We start from the raw sequence: 16,614 nt of genomic DNA on the forward strand, positions 1-16,614 counted from the left end.
TGTATTTACTTTTCACTGTACAATATTTTATTTTATTTTTTTTAAAGATTTTTATTTATTTATTTGAGAGAGAGAGAATGAGAGAGAGCACATGAGACGGGGGAGGGTCAGAGAGAGAAGCAGACTCCCTGCCAAGCAGGGAGCCTGATGCAGGACTCGATCCAGGGACTCCAGGATCATGACCTGAGCCGAAGGCAGTCGCTTAACCAACTGAGCCACCCAGGCGCCCTCACTGTACAATATTTTATTTTATTTTATTTATTATTATTTTATTTTATTTTTTATTTTTTTATTTTTTTATTTTTTTAAAGATTTTATTTATCCATTCGACAGAGAGAGACACAGCGAGAGAGGGAACACAAGCAGGGGGAGTGGGAGAGGGAGAGCAGGCTTCCCGCTGAGCAGGGAGCCCGATGCGGGACTTGATCCCAGGACCCTTGGATCATGACCTGAGCCGAAGGCAGACGCTTAACGACTGAGCCACCCAGGCGCCCCACTGTACAATATTTTAAAAGATAATAAAAAAATCCAAATGGCAACAAAACAGAACAAAACAAAACAAAAAAACCCAGAGACTGTCAACAGCAAAAAGACAACCTAATTCCAAAATGGGCAAAGAACCGAATTGATGTTTCTCCCAAGAGGAGCCAGCCAGAGACGGGGACTGGAGATCCTGAGACCCACCTCAACCCAGACTTGCCACCCTGGCCCGCACACCCAGCCTTCTGTGGGCCTTCCTTCCTGTGTCCAGCCTGGGCCTCGGGCCTCAGAAAGACCTTTCTGAGGACCACACCTACCCATCCCGGCTTCTATCCATACCACCTAATGTCAGGCCACACCCCTCCTGCCATGCTGAGCCCGGGCACTGCCCCCGGCCTTCCTCTTCTCCCCTGCTTGGCAAGAGCCCTTCCATGCCTCCTCCCTTGAGATTCATCTTGGCACCCCCAGTCTTGACTGGGAGCCCCTTCCGTGCTCCGTCCTGGCATCCCGGCACTCCCAGGAGTTGGCGCACAACAAATGCTCTCAGCGAGGTCTGAGTGGGGGAGTCAGGGGAAGGGGCGTTCACAGACAGAGAGCCCTAGGCTCCGGGCTTTGTCGGACACCAGGATGTGACAAGGGACCCTGTTTGGGGGATGGAAGCGGGCAGGGCCTCCTGGAACTCCAGAGAGGAGACAACTGTGACAAGGAGTGGGGGGACGCCAAAAATGGAGAGGGGCCAACAGTAGTGGTCTTGGTGCCAGAGTGGTGACAGATGGCATTCTAGGTTTTTCCATATACTGCCTATAGCTCAAGGTGATTCCAGAGGGGAGATGGGGGCAGAGAATGGGACAGTGGTGCCAGTTCATCTGCAGGACTATAGCTGCCTGGCTGCCTGGCCTCGTCCCTGGCACAGAGAACGTCCTTGATAGCTGACGCTTTTTGAGCCTCAGATGGAAGAGGCGCGCAGATGCTGCGGATGTGCGGTATGGGACAGACAAAGGCTGCCAGGATGTCAGGATGTCACAGCCCTGGGTGGTGAGGCCCCGCAGGGAGGGGCCCAAGGGCACACAGTGGGCCCAGGGAAGCCTCGGGCAGCACTGGCCATGTGTACTTCCTCACGGATTTGCTCTGCTCTCACCTGCCTCCCAGGACGGCCATATGAGCAAGCCAGTCACCAGAGTTTACATGTTGTTCTTGTTTTTTTAATTAAACTTGTTACTTTGAGATGGAGTTGGAAGAAATAATACCGCGAGATCTCATTCACCCAGTTTCCCCAATTGTAACATCTTGTAAAACAATATTCTATATCACAGTGCACCCCCTTTAATCCCTGGGAACCTCCATCTGTATAATGTTGTCATTTTATGAATGTCACATTAATGGGATCATGAAGTATATAGCATTTGGGCATTGGCTTTTTTCACTAGGCATAATTATCTGGAGATTCATCCAGGTTGCTGTGTGTGTAGGTAGCTCCTTCCTTTTGTCCCTGCTGAATAGTATTCCATGGTAGGGACATATCCAGGTTTGTTGAGCCATTCACCTGGCGAAAGATGTCTGAGTTGGTGTCAGTTTCTAGCTATTACAAATGTAGCTGCTATGAACGTTCTTGTATAGGTCTTTGTGTGAATATAGTTTTCATTTCTCTGGGAGAAATGCCCAGGGGTGCGGTCCTATGATAATTACATGTTTAGGTTTTTAAGAAACTGACAAACTCTTTTCTAGAGTTTCCATTTCCACCAGCCATGTATGAATGATTCAGTTTCTCTGCCTTCTCACCAGCAGTTGGTACTGTAACTTTTTCCTCCTATTCTTAGATGTGTAATGATATCTCACTGCGGTTTTAATTTGCATTTCCCTCATGGCTAATGCGTTTCATGGGCTTATTTGCCATTTGTATATCCTCCTTAGTGAAATGTCTATTCATGTCTTTTGCCCATGTTCTAATTAGATTGGTTATTTTTTGTTTGTTTTACTGTTGAGTTTTGAGAGTTCTTTATATATTCTAGATACTAGTCCTTCGTTGGGTATGTCATTTGTGAATATTTTCTCCTCATCTGTAGCTTGTCTTTTCATCCTTTAACAGGGGCCTTTTGCAGAACAAAAGTTTTTAATTTTGATGGAGTCCAGTTAATAATTTTTTCTTTTTATGGCTTGTGCTTTTGGGGTCAAGTCTAAGAATTTTTTGCCTAGTCATAGATCCCAAAGATTTTCCCCTGTTTTATTTTTTCTAGCAATTTTATAGTTTCAATTTTAAATTGAAGTCCACAACTTTATTTTGAAGTATTTTTTATATAAGTTGCAAGATTCAGGTTGAGTGTCTTATTTGCCTGTGGATGTCCAATTTCTCCAACAGTGTTTGCTTCATCCTTTCTTCACTGAATTGCTTTTGAACTTTTGTTCAAAATCAGTTTGGCATGTTTATGTGGATCTATTTCTGGGGGGTACTCTACCCTGTTTCACTGATCTGTGTGTTAAGACCATATAGTTTTAATAACTGTAGCCATAGAATACACACACACACACACACATTATATTTTATATATTAATAAGGTAGACTGTTTCTTCTCATTTCAGCAAGGTTGCAGAATACAAGATCAATATATAAAAGTCAATTGTATTTCTATATTCCAGCAATGAACACATGGAAACCAAAATTATAGATATAATACCATTTACAATCTTCCAAAAAATGAAATACTTAAGTATAAATCTAACAAAACACATGCAGGATTTACATGTGGAGACAACAAAATGTAGATGAAAGAAATTAAAGAAGATCTAAATAAAAGGAGTGGCATACCTTGTTCATGGATTGGAGGACTCAACATAGTAAAGATGTCAGTTCTCCTCATCTTGATATATGGTTGCTATTCCTATCAATATATATCAAAATATAAAAATATCAAAATTCCTGCAAAATATCAAAAAATTTTTGTAGATATGGACAAGGTTATTCTAAAATTTATGTGGAAAAGCAAAGGAACTAGAATAGCAAGCATTGTTATTTTAATCCACTTAACACAGACAAAACACATTTTTTTGTTTTGTTTTGTTCTAAATTATTTTATTGTGGTAACATTTATATGCAGTGAAATGCACAGATCTTAAACACTCAGTTAATAAATGTCAAATATATAGAACCATGTAACCAAAACCCCAATCAAGACCCCATTTTCATTATCCCATGAAGTTACCTGTGCCTTTTCCCAGTTAATTCCCACCACCATCACACATGGCCCACCCCCACGCAACCACTGATCTGCTTTCTATCACCGCAGAATAATTTTGCCTATTTTAGAACTTCATATAAAGGGAATTATACAATATGTACTTTCGAAAACTCTGACTTTTAACTCAGCATAATTATTTTGAGATTCATCCATGTTCCTAAGTGTATCAATATGTTATTGTTTTTTTTTTACTGCTGAGTAAAATTCCCACAACTTGTTTATCCATTCACTGTTGATGGACATTTGGGTTGTTTCCTGTTTTAGGTTATTACAAATACAGCTGCTGTGAACATATATGTTTGGACATATATTTCCCTTCCTCTTGGGTACATAATTAGGAATAGAATGGCTGAATCACATAGGTGTATGTTTAGTGTTATAAGAAACTGTCAACTGCTTCCCCAGGGTTGGTACCGTTTTACTCCCACCAGCAGTGTATGAGAGTTCCAGTTGTTCTGTATCCTAGTCAACACTTAGTAGGGTCAGTCTTTTATTTCAGCTGTTCTAATGGTTGTGTAGGGATATCTCATTGCAGTTTTGATTTGTATTTCCTTGATGGCTGATGATTCTGAGCGCTTCTTCAGTGCTTATTGGCCACTTATGTCTTCTTTTGTGAAGTGTCTATTCAAATCTTTTGCCTGTTTAAAATTGAATTATCTTTTTATTATTGATCTGCAGGTGTTTTTTAAATATATCTGGGTATAAGTTTAGTGTCAGATAGGTTCACTGCAAATATTTTTTCCCAGACAATGGCTTGATTTTCATCCTCTTAATGGTGTCTTTTGAGAAATAAATGTTTATAATTTTAATAAATTTTAATTTATCAATTTTTTAATATTTCATGCTTTTTTTGGTTCTCTCCAAGAAATCTTTGCCGACTTATTCCAAGGTCATGAATATATTCTCCTCCGTTTCTTCTAGAAACTTTATAGTTTCACTGTTACGTGTGAGACTATGATCCATCCTGAATTAATTTTTGTGTATAGTGTTAGGCAGAGGTCAAAGTTCATTCTGTACCCTCCCCCTCAGCTTATCCAATAGTCCTAGTGCCGTTTATCAAAAAACTTTGGCTTTCCCTATTGAATTGCCATGGCACCATTGATGAAAATCAAGATTTTAGACATACATGTTGGATCTTTTTCTGGATTCTTGATTCTGCTCTGAAACGATTATCTGTAACTGCATAACAATTCAAAACTTAGTGACTTAAAGCATCAGTTTAGACATTTTATTATCTATCACGGATTCTATGGGTCAGAAATTCAGGAGGGCTCAGCTGGGTAGTTCCTATGATTTCAGGCAGAGAAGGTCTGGAGTTAGAACTTCTCGCTGGACATCTCCCTTTCCAGGAAATCTCAGGGCTTCTTTATATCGTCTCTGCGGGTGGGATAGCCTGGCAATCAATCTCTGCAGGGGGGCTAGCCTGACAATTGGCTCTGCAGGTGGGCTAGCCTAGACCCTGAAGGCATGGTGGCCTCAAGGCTCTAAGCACAAGTACTCCGGCACCAGGGCAGATGCTGTCTCGTCTTTTATGAACCAGCCTCAGAAGCTGTGCAGCATCACTTCTGTTGTAATCTATTGTTTATAAGACAGTATAAGATCACTTACATTCAAGGGGGAGTCTCAAGGGTCTAGAAGCACATGTAGGATGGAAGACATTGTCGTGGCCAATCTTTGAAAAATACAATCAGTAAAAACTCATCCTGTTTTGGGATCAATCTTTTATCTCTCTCTTCTGCAGACTGGATAATCTATATTGATCTGTCTCTGGCCAGCAGTGTGGGGGTGGCCTGGAATGGGTGGTAAGGAGACACCTCCATGGAGGTGAGTTACAACAGAGGCCTGCAGGACAAGGGCAGGATGATGGAGAGGAGTGGCCCATCCCAGCCGTGCCGTCAGGGACGACTGCCGCAGACATGGTGGGAGAAAGGGTGTCCTGAGACAGCATGCTGAGTACAGGAGTCCGGACCCCACGAGGGATGTGTTCCGGGAGCCGAGGGCTGCAGGGTGGGTGGGACGTGGGGCTCAGGGACAGCAGGAGAGGTGGGGCGGCCTCGGGGCGGTGCTGAAAGCCCAGCCTGCGGCCACGCTGCCCTGACTCAGGCAGAAACCCCACACAGGCATGTTTGAGTTGGCCAGGGTTCACGTGGAGGACGGCAGAGCTGAATGCCGCTGGCTCAGGCTCCAGGGGAGGTGCTGAGTGAGAGGGCGCATTCCGTGCTGGCGGCCGCCTGCTCGATGACCACCGAGGACAGGCCTGGCGCTGTCCTGGCTGGCCAGGGGGAGGACACTGGGCTGTGTTCTGCGGGCTCTCCAGGCGTCGACACCCCCGGGGCCCACAGAGTCTCAGACCCTCTCAGTGTTTTTCCTGCATAGACAAGCCCCCTACCCAGCTCACAGATCCAAGGGGATCCCTAAGAAACCACAGTTGACAGAAGTTCAAGCAGCTGTAACCCTGCCCCAAAGTGGCCCTTTTGCCTTCTGCAAAAGCCCCGGCTTCTTGGGTCTAATCCAGGGGCAAGGGGGATGGTCCGGGGACCACCCCAGCCCATCCCCCTCAGGCTGTCTCTCCCCTGGCTCCACCATTTCCCCCTCTTTCCTCAGGCTGAATTCCATCCCACCTCAGGGCCTTTGCTCCTCCTTGTCTCCCGGAAGCGGGCTCCTGCTTGCTGCCAGCTCAGCCCACTGGCCCCGCTGGATGGACCGCTCTGCCTCGGCACACCACTGCATCTCCCCGGCACACGTGGTTTTTCATTTACGTGTCAGTGTCCCTCTCACCTGAATCAAACCCACGAGAGCAGGCCCCCGGCCCGTCTGGTTCACCGGCTTCCCTGTGACATGGAACAGGCACAGTGCACAGAACTGCATGGCTGGGGGAGGGATCCATCTCTCCGTCTCTCACAGACACCCGCCCAAGGGTGCCTCTTGGTTTTTGTTTTCGTCTGTCGCAGTGTAGGCAGGTGAGGGGACCTGGCTGAGTGCTACCTGCAGGAAAGCTGCCTATGCAAGAGGCTGCGGACCCCGAGTTCGGGTGAGGGCTGGTGCCCCTGGGCCCCGGGCCCAGAACTCCAGCCCCCCAGGCCGGCTGCGCCCCGCCCGGATGGCAGCATGTAAAGCCTTACGGCATGGCACACTCGACGGACCCACAGGGGCTGTACCTGCTCCCGGCCCGGGCTTTCCCGTCTGACCCCGCACACCACTCCCCACCAGGTGCTCAAAGAAGAATCTCAAAGTCGCATCACTTGTTCCTTTCTCTCATCCTCCCCATGGGTCAGCAAGTCCCAAACACACTCAGATTTGCTGTCTTCGCTCCATTGCCACCGGTACTGGCCTGCTCGGGCTGCTGGGACAAAGACCACGGAGCCGGCAGCGTAAACCACAGAATGGGTTTCCTCACCGTTCTGGGGGCTGGAAGTCTGAGCTCAAGTATTGGCAGGGTTGGGCTCTCCTGAGGCCTTTGTCCTTGGCCGGTGGACGGCTGTCATTTCCCTGTGTCCTTCCATGGTGGTACCTCTGTGAGGGTGTGTGTCTTAATCCCCTCTTCTTGTGAAGACACCAGTCATGTTGGATTAGGGCCCACGCATAGGACCTCATTGAACCTTGAAGACCCTATCTTTAAATACAGTCACATTGGGAGGCTCCGGGGCTAGGGATTCAGCATATGAACTTTGGGGGACACAGTTCAGTCCATCACACCACCCAGTTCCACCCTCATCTTCACTTCCTCGACTTGAGCCTTGGGCACTCCATTCTGCAGTGGGGACCCTCGAGAACTGCACTTTTAGGTCTCAGGTCCCCCCACCTCACCAAGCACAGAGACCCACGTGAGAAGCCCAGCCCACTCTCCAATGCCTGCCTCCCTTTCTCCATTTACCTTGGGGGCTCTGCCAACGGGCCTCATCACCTTCCTTCAAACACATCAAGCCATTGCAGTCCCTCAGGGCCTTCGCTCTACCTGGAGTCAAGGATGAGGGCCACCCAAGACTTCCCATACAGCTCTGGTCATGCATCTGTATTAATTAATTAATTTGTAAAAAGATTTTATTTATTTATTTGAGACACAGAGAGAGAGAGAGAGAGAGAGAGAGCATGAGCGGGGGGAGGGGGAGAGAGAGAAGCAGACTCCCCACTGAGCAGGGAGCCTGACTGGGGCCTTGATCCCAGGACCCTGAGATCATGACCTGAGTCGAAGACAGATGTTTAACCGACTAAGTCACCCAGGCACCCCTGTATTTATTTTGTAATAACAAATAAGCTTTATTGAGACAATTCACATACCATACAATTCACCCATTTAAAGTGTGCCATTCGAAAGTTTGTAGTATATTCAGAGTTGTGCAACCATCCCCCAAATTAAATTTAGAACTTTTTATTGAAATACAATTTGTATACCATAAAATCCACCCTCGTAAAATGTGTAATTCAGTGGATTTTAGTTCATTCACAAAGTTGTGCATCAGGTACCACTCTCTAATGCTAGAACATTTCCATCACCCAAAAAGAAAACCCCTAGCAGTCGCTCCTTGTGCTCCTCCCCCAGCCCCCGGTGGCCATAATCTACTTTCACTCTGCACGAACTTGCCTATTCTGGACATTTCATATAAATGGAATCGGACAAAGGTGGCCTTCTGTGTTTGGCTCACTTCGCTTAGCACCATGTTTCAAGATTCATCCATGTGGTAGTGTGGGTCAGAACTTCATTCTTATTTATGGCCAAATAATATTCTACTGTGTGGCTGGAACTCATCTGTTTACCCACTCATTCACGGATAGACACTCGAGTTGTTTGCACTTGTTGTCTGTCAGGAATATAAACATTTGCGTGCAAGTCTTCGTGTGGACGTGTTTTCGTCTCTGTTGGGCAGATCAAATGGAGTTACTGAATCCTAAGGTCATAAGGTCCCGTGTTTTCCTGATTGCCTGGATTTACTGTCCATTTCCTCCCCGTGGGATGAAGGAGGCACGAGGACAGGGCCTGTGTCCACTGTGTGTGGAATGCGCATTATGCCCCGAGCTGCCAGGGGCCGGCTAGAGCCTGAGAGAGGTTGGTTGAGGCCTAACCCTGTGCCACCAAGATCCTGTCCTTTAGTTCCTGCTGCCCTCAGGCTGCTCCCCTCCTGATTTCATAAGGCCACCTCTCCCTGCTCCCTCTTCCGTTACCCCCTGCATTCCTGCCAGGAAGAGTTCATCGAATCCAAGTGGGCACTAAACTGTCCTGGAGAACAGAGGGGCTGCCATGTGGGCTCTCCTGGGGTCTCCCCTGAGGCCCCAGTTCTGTTGTCACAGGTGTCCCAGGGACTACTGTGTTGGAAGGAGACAAGACAGAGAAGGTAGGGACAGACACAGCCCTTAGGGCCCAGCACACCCGAGCCTGCCATCAGGGGTCTTTGTGCTAAGTTGCCATGTATGTGCAGGACTTCAGCTTTTCTAGAAAGTCTGAATGAGCCACCACCTGGAAGATGAGTGCCACCCACACTTGCCTTGTTGGCGACAACTGTTGGATCTCACCTGGAGACTTTTCCCATCAGAGAGCCATAGGACTGAGATTCAGGGTCTGGGTCTGGAGTCCTGGGCTGGGATCTGGGGTCTGGGGCCAGAGACTGGAGGCTGGATTCTGGGCTGGGTCTGGGGTCTGGGTCTGGGGGCTAGAGTCTAGACCTGGGCTTGGGTTCTGGGCCAGGGGATTGGAATCTGGGGCTGGGTCTGAGGGCTGAGTTTGGGTCTGGGGTCTGGGTCTGGAGTCTGGGTCTGGAGTCAGTCTGGAGTCTGGGTCTAGGTCTGGGGTCTGGGGCTGGAGCTGGGTCTGGAGTCTGGGTCTGGAGTCAGTCTGGAATCTGGGTCTAGGTCTGGGGTCTGGGGCTGGAGCTGGGTCTGGAGTCAATCTGGAGTCTGGGTCTGAGGCTGGGATTGGGTCTAGGGTCTGGGTTTGGGGTCTGGGGTTGGGGCTGGAGTCTGGGATCTGAGGCTGAGGCTGGGGTCTGGCTCTGGCTCTGGGATCGGGGTCTGGGTCTAGGGGCTGGGTCTAGGTCTGGGGCATCTAGGCCAAGCCGAGGCCAGAGCTCCTTTCCTGATACCCAGCTAAGGACAGCCAGTTCTGTATGCCATCCATGAGCACTCACTTTGGTGCAGCCCCTGGCCATGCTACCCTGGGCTTCCGAGGCTGGGGTTGGAAGTGAGGGCTGCACAGTGGGCTGCAGCCCACAGGGGCAGGTTCAGTTCTAGAAAGGACACAGCCGTCACCACAGACATGCAAGGATCATCTTCATGCATGCTTGTTGGGAAAATCCTGAGATTCACTCCTTGAACGCATCTGTGTGGGTGGTAAAATATGCATAACAAAATTGGCCATTTTATATGTCCAACTCAGTAGCAATTAAGCACATCCACATTGTGTGCCACCTTCACCACCATCCATCTCCAGAAGTTCATCACCTTCCCAAACAGAAATTCCACCCCCCTTAAACACCTCCCCATTCCCCCTCCCCAGTGTCTGGCAACCTTTGTTCTACTTTCTGTCTCTAGGAATCTGACCACTCCAGGTACTTCATGTAAGGGGAATCCTACAGTATTTCTCCTTTTATGTCTGGCTTAGTTCACTTAGCATGATGTCCTCAAGGTTCATCGATGTTGTAGCCCGTGTCAGGATTTCCTGTCTTTCTTAAGGCTGAATGATGTTCCAGGGTGTGTACCTACCACATTTGTTCGTCCATTCATGCTTGAATGGTGCTGTTAGAATCCTGGCACTGAGTGAGTTTCTGTGGAACAAAAGTGAGCCCCCCCCAGACAGAAATTCTGCCTCTCATGGGACTTATTCTCTGAGTGGGGGAGAACGTAAATAATCAAAATAAAGTGAGTATGCACTACAGTGTGGAGTGGGGTAAGAAGAGCTTGGGACAGCACTGGGAGGAAGGCAGACGAGTGTGGCCTGGGCAGGTGGCCGAGGGGGGCGCTGTGGAGAGCACAGCCCTGGCAAGGGCCGGGCATGGGGCAGCTGGGTTGGAATGCGTCCCAGAAAGGGGATGGGTGTGGGGGGGGCAGTCTCAGGGCTGTGAAGGGGGTGAGAACTCCAGTTTTTGCTCTGGCTGAACCACTGGGGCATTCTGAGCAGAGAAGGGGATGTGTTCTTTATTCTTAGCAGGAATATTACTCAGGCGTAAAGAGGAAGGAAATCCTGACGAGTGCTACAACATGAATAAACCTTGAAGACAGTGGGTTAGCTGAAACACGTCAGACACGACAGGACACGTACTGTATGGTTCCAGGGACGTGAGTGAGGTCCCTAGAAGAGCCAAATCCATAGAGGCAGAAAGGACAATGGCAGTTCCCAGGGCTTGGGGAAGAAAATGGGCATTAGTGTTTACTGGGGACCAGAGTGTCCGTTGGGGATCATGGAAAGTTCTGGAGACAGATGGTGGGGATGGTTGCACAGCAATGTGAATGCGCTTAATGCCACTGAACTGCACACTTAAAAGTGGTTAAAATGGCAAACTTTGTCATGTATATTTTACTACAATTCAAAAAAATAAATAATAAAACCCAGTTCGATGGGTATAGAGTTTCAGCGATGCAAGATGATGATGCTCTAGGGGCGCCTGGGTGGCTCAGTCGTTAAGCATCTGCCTTCGGCTCAGGTCGTGATCCCGGGGCCCTGGGATCGAGCCCACATCGGGCTCCCAACTCTGCGGGAAGCCTGCTTCTCCCTCTCCCACCCCCCCTCCGCTTGTGTTCCCTCTCTTGCTGTCTCTCTGTGTCAAATAAATAAATAAAATCTAAAAGAAAAAAAAAAGATGATGATGCTCTAGAGGTCTGCTGCACAACACTGTGCCTATGGTTAATACCATAATCATGAGAAGGGTTCTTACCGCAATAAAAAAACAAACAAAAAGTTGCAGGCTGGTGGGCATAGCGTGCCGCCCTGTGTATGAGAAAGAGAGCGGGAGAGAAGATATCTGCTCGCACATGCATCAGCGCCCTGGAAGGATACCAAGAAGTGGCCCCAGCAGTGGGCGACAGGAAGGGAGTTGGTGGACAGGAGGGAGTGGCAGGCAGAATTCTCCATGTGTGCATCTTTTTATGGTTCTGGAATCTTGAATATTAAGACTCTGGTACCTACTGGAAAAAAGGTAAAAAATAGATTGCCGAAGGAGGCCAAGCAGAGAAAAACAGGCAGAGGCCCAGGACCAGGGCACCCCACCCCACCGCACTGTGGGGCGCTTGCCTGGCAAGGAGGAGCCAGCCAGCCCTGGAAGCAAACCGGCTGCTTCTGCAGACACAGCAACCCTGCCCTGCACACAGTTCTCCAGATGAAAACTTGAAGCTCCCGTTCCGTAAGGAGCTGAGTAATGGTGACGAGTGTCTGCATACCAAGCCGGGTCAGCGGGGAAGGAGGCGATCTTGTATATCATCCCCCACGGCTAACCTCGCACATCTTCCGCTCCGAGGTCCAGCCGTGTGGTCAGCCTGGCCCCAGTGGCTAGAGCGAAGAGACCAAACATATTTGCTTAGGCTGTGGAATTCTGAGTAGCAGGCTGGGCAGGAAGAACTCGGGCATTCCCCAAGGCGATGCTCAAACCCAGAGCACAAACTCCCAGCAGAAAGCGGCATCTGGACCTCCATTGGGTGAGAACCTTACACAGGCAAGGATTAACCACGGCGGAAAGAGTGAAATGGAAGAAACAGAAAAAGCCAAGGTTTGTGGAAAGGCAATTAAAATCTACTTAGTGTAAAGTTAGGGATGTTAGCACAGACACATGTCTTAAAAAACAAAAAAACAAAAAAACCCCCAGAAAACCAGAGTCCATTTTATTCAGAATTATATCCCAGCAGCCCAAGACGTCAGGCACTTACCTACTTAAGGAACAATAATAAGGTATATAATAAGGTTATTTTTATCTTCACATTTCAGAAAATTTCCAAATAAGTTATTACATAGCTGGTTTGAGGTTTGAGAATTGGAAGAAAATTCAGTGTTCAAATTAAGGAGTCATTTTTACAGTATCCAACAGATGAACAGCCCTCCATTAGCAAAATGAAGGAGAGACACATTTTCCTAGCCTGAGAGAAAGTTCTCGTGCTTTCTCACCAAAATGTCAGCTGCCCCTGATGCTTCGAGAAGACAAGTCCTCCTGGAGAATGAGAATATTCTCTGGGGGAGAGAGGCACCAGCATTGAGCAAAGTCAGCCTCCAGTGGAAAGAACAAGGGCCCTTGGGGACTTGCAAGCACCCTCTACCCCCTTCTAACTACCACAGTGCAGGGCTGTCCCCGAACAGACTGGCAGGCGGCACAGGCCGGTACAGCCCTGCTTGTCCACAAGTGGCCGCCGAGCCCTTGGGTTGTGGCTGGTCCTGATGGAGACAAGCTGCAAGAGCAACATAGACAAGCTTGTGAGCAAAAAACTTCAGACTACCTCATCAACCATTTGCTTGTATCGACTGCATGTTGAAATGACATTCTGGCTACATTAAGTGAGAAAATATTAAAATTCATCTCACCTGTTTCTTGTTATTTTTTTTTTTAATGTGGCTCCTAGACAATTTAAAATCATACATGTGTCTGGTATTCTATTTCTACTGGATGGCACTGGTATAGAAAATTCAGGAACATTTGGAGATTCGGTATATGACAAAGGAAGGGGAAAGATGGACATTAAAAGCAAATGACACTAGAGACATTTAGAAAAAGGCAAAATTGGGTGCATACCTCACACCTTCACAAAGTTAAATTGGGAACAGTCGAAAGTTCTAAATGTAACAATGAAACCATACAAGGACCGGGGAAAACATGGCCGAATTCCTTTGCACACAGACTCAAAATGCCACAGGATAGAAGAAAAGATTAAAGTTCAACAATGTGGAAAAAAATTGCTGTCCCATGGTGAAAGGTGGCATAAGTGGAGACGGATGAAACATGACAAATGGAGAGTCCCTGCAGATTAGGTGCCAATATCCCTCATAGATAAAGAACTCCTAACAATCAAGGATGGAGACAGAAAGGAAAATGGGCAAAAGATACACACAGCACAAAACACACCATATAAACATGGTCTTAAACACCCAACGAGATGCTCAAGTTCATTTATAAAGAGGAAAGTGCTCATTGACCCACCCTGAAACAGCTCCCCTGCAGACGGGCAGCTCACTGCAGGGTAGGTGCACCTCACAAGCCTAAGCTGCAAAATGTCTCAATGCCAAAGGGAATCCGGGGGTATCTAATGAGACTGCATATGCCTTTACCCTTGGATTTGTGACCCTACTTTACCCTTGGATTTGTGACCCTAATTCACCCTGAAGATACACCTCCAACAGTGTGAAGTGCTTGGGAACAAATGGACTCATTACTGGCCATTACAAGTATGGGAACAATCTAGAACCACAGAGTAGCAGCTATACAGGGGAATGCCTTGTGGAGTGACCTCCTGCACCATAAGGGGTAGTTCCAGGCTACATTTACAAGCACAACTAATAGGCTACCTTTTGTTGAGAAAGAAAAATAAGAACACATGTGAATGTACGTATCTCCTGATATGTGCAAAAGAAACCGTATCTATAGCTCCAGTTTTGGACCTTGCTAATGTTTGCTTACAATCATTGATAAAATTCAGTCCAGAACAATGGATAGGGAACCCTAAAATTGAATACAAACAGAAGAAAACAAAAGCAAACCCAATTAATTTCTGAACACAAAAACTCTTACTATAGACTCAGTCTAAAGACAAGAAGTGCAGACAAATCTTTGTAGGTTTGCCATTTGTGGTGGTGGGTACAGCAATTCTGGAATAGTCTTGTATGTTCAGAGGACAAACTAGACAAGAAATCCAGTGATACTGTCAACAGTTAGGGAGGGGGTGCAGATGCGGGCTGCTGGGCACAAGGAGCAACCTGCGGGGCTGGGGTGGGGCTGGAAGTAACAGCATGAACTCATGAGGTTATTTATTGTACTTTTTTCCAGCACCCAGATGACCCCTGGTGCAAATGAGCACCTAGCTCCTAGATCTTGGTGTTGAAAAAACATCCTGCTCTAAAGGAACCCAGGAGAAGTGGCAGAGTCCGGGGCCGGGGCAGTGAAAGCGTGAGCTGGGTTCGGAGCAAGTTGTAGTGGCAGAGAGCAAGGAAGTGCTCGAAGCGGATGGGGACATGTTGGAGGACGGGGGAGCCAGCCTGACAGCATCAGTGTGAGCAATGACAGTAACTGAGTATAACTTCCTGAATAAAGCAAAAACCTGCAAGCCCACACTCGCAATGGACAAACGAGACCAGAAACCGACAGTTCCTCCTTGCAGTAGAATGCCAACCAGTAAGTGGAGAGCAAGTGAAGGAGCTCGAGGATCATTATCTTGCAACCACCATAGTCATAACTGACTCAGGCAAGAATTGCCAACAGGTGCTAGAAAACGGTTGGGGGAAAGGTCCTGGGGAGCTGTTTACTCAGCCTCAGAGGCTCTCCTATGCGGCCCCTTATCGCTGGCACAGGTGAGAACACCTGGAAGGTGGTACCTTCGCCAGGGAGTGTTACGGGCCTTTGGAGAAGGACCCAGTGTCAACTCATAATGTGCGGCCATGAACATGTGATCGGGAAGAAATGGCCAGGCACGCCAAGCAAGGGACATGCTGCAGACAGGTGCCCTGTGCCAAGGTCAGGGACACAGGCAGGGCCAGGGAGCCACTCCAGATACCTGACAGCAAAATTCAGGGCATGGTTCTGGATGGGAGAACATAGGTAGAGAGAATATTATTGGTACAACTAGCAAGATTTGAGTATGGACTGTGTATTCGTAACAGTGTTGCATCAGCATTAAATTTCCTGAATCGAATACTTGACAAAACACAAAGAGATATCACCTCACACCTGTTAGAATGCTGTTATCAAAAAAAGACAAGAACTCACAGGTGTTGCTGAGGCTGTGGGGAGGAGGAAACCCTTCTGCACTGTTGGTGGGAGTGTAAATTGGTTCAGCTCTATGGAAAACAGCATGGAGATTTCTCAAAAAATTAAAATAACTACCATAGGTTCCAGCCAGCCCACTTTTGGGTATTTATCTGAAGAAAATGAAAACACTAACTCAAAAAGATATCTACACCCCCATGTTCATTGCAGCATTACTTGCAATATCCAAGATATGGAAGCAACCTAAGTGTCCACTGATGGATGAATGGATTAAAAAAATTGTGGTATATGTCACAATGGAGTATTATTCGCCACGAGAAAGAAGGAAATCCTGCTATTTGAGACAACACGGATGGAGCTTGAGAGCATTATGCGAAGTGAAATAAGTCAGACAGGGAAAGAAAAATACCATATGAGCTCTCTTATATGTGGAATGTAAAACAAAAAATAATGGACTCATCGATACAGAGAACAGAGGGGTGGTTACCCAGAGGCAGCGGGGAAGGGAGGGCAGTGGGTGAAATGGCGGGGGGAATATTTGAGCTGAGTGTTCTTGCTCTTAAGTGAAATATGCCATAGTTTTAGGGCTAAAAGGCCAGACCCCCCCAGTTGTCCAGGAATAATACTCAGCACAGCAGTGTGGCAGTGAGGGGGTCATGCATATTTATATAGAAAGTGAGAAAGAAAATGAGACAAAACAGAAACAGCTGGTAAATGAGGTGGAGGGTTAAGGAGCTCATCGTACTTTCCTTTTCTGCACATTCTGGAACACCCCAGAGAGAGACTATGGCCACCAGGGGTGTCTGGCCACTCAGAGGGGAGGCTGTGGCCCTGTGGATCTCTCACGCCATCTGAGGTCGTTCACAGGAGACAGTCAGCCCCTCCACACATAGGTACAGCTCAGGAAGAAGCTGACCTGACCCTACAGGACCCCAGGCTCAGGGAGGGATCAGGGATGAGACTCTCTGGCCAGAGCTCAGCTCCACGCTGCTTGGCAGAGGCCGCCCTGCCCCAGG

The sequence above is a fragment of the Halichoerus grypus genome, chromosome 13, assembly GCF_964656455.1.
Source record: "Halichoerus grypus chromosome 13, mHalGry1.hap1.1, whole genome shotgun sequence".
Taxonomy (NCBI): domain Eukaryota; kingdom Metazoa; phylum Chordata; class Mammalia; order Carnivora; family Phocidae; genus Halichoerus; species Halichoerus grypus.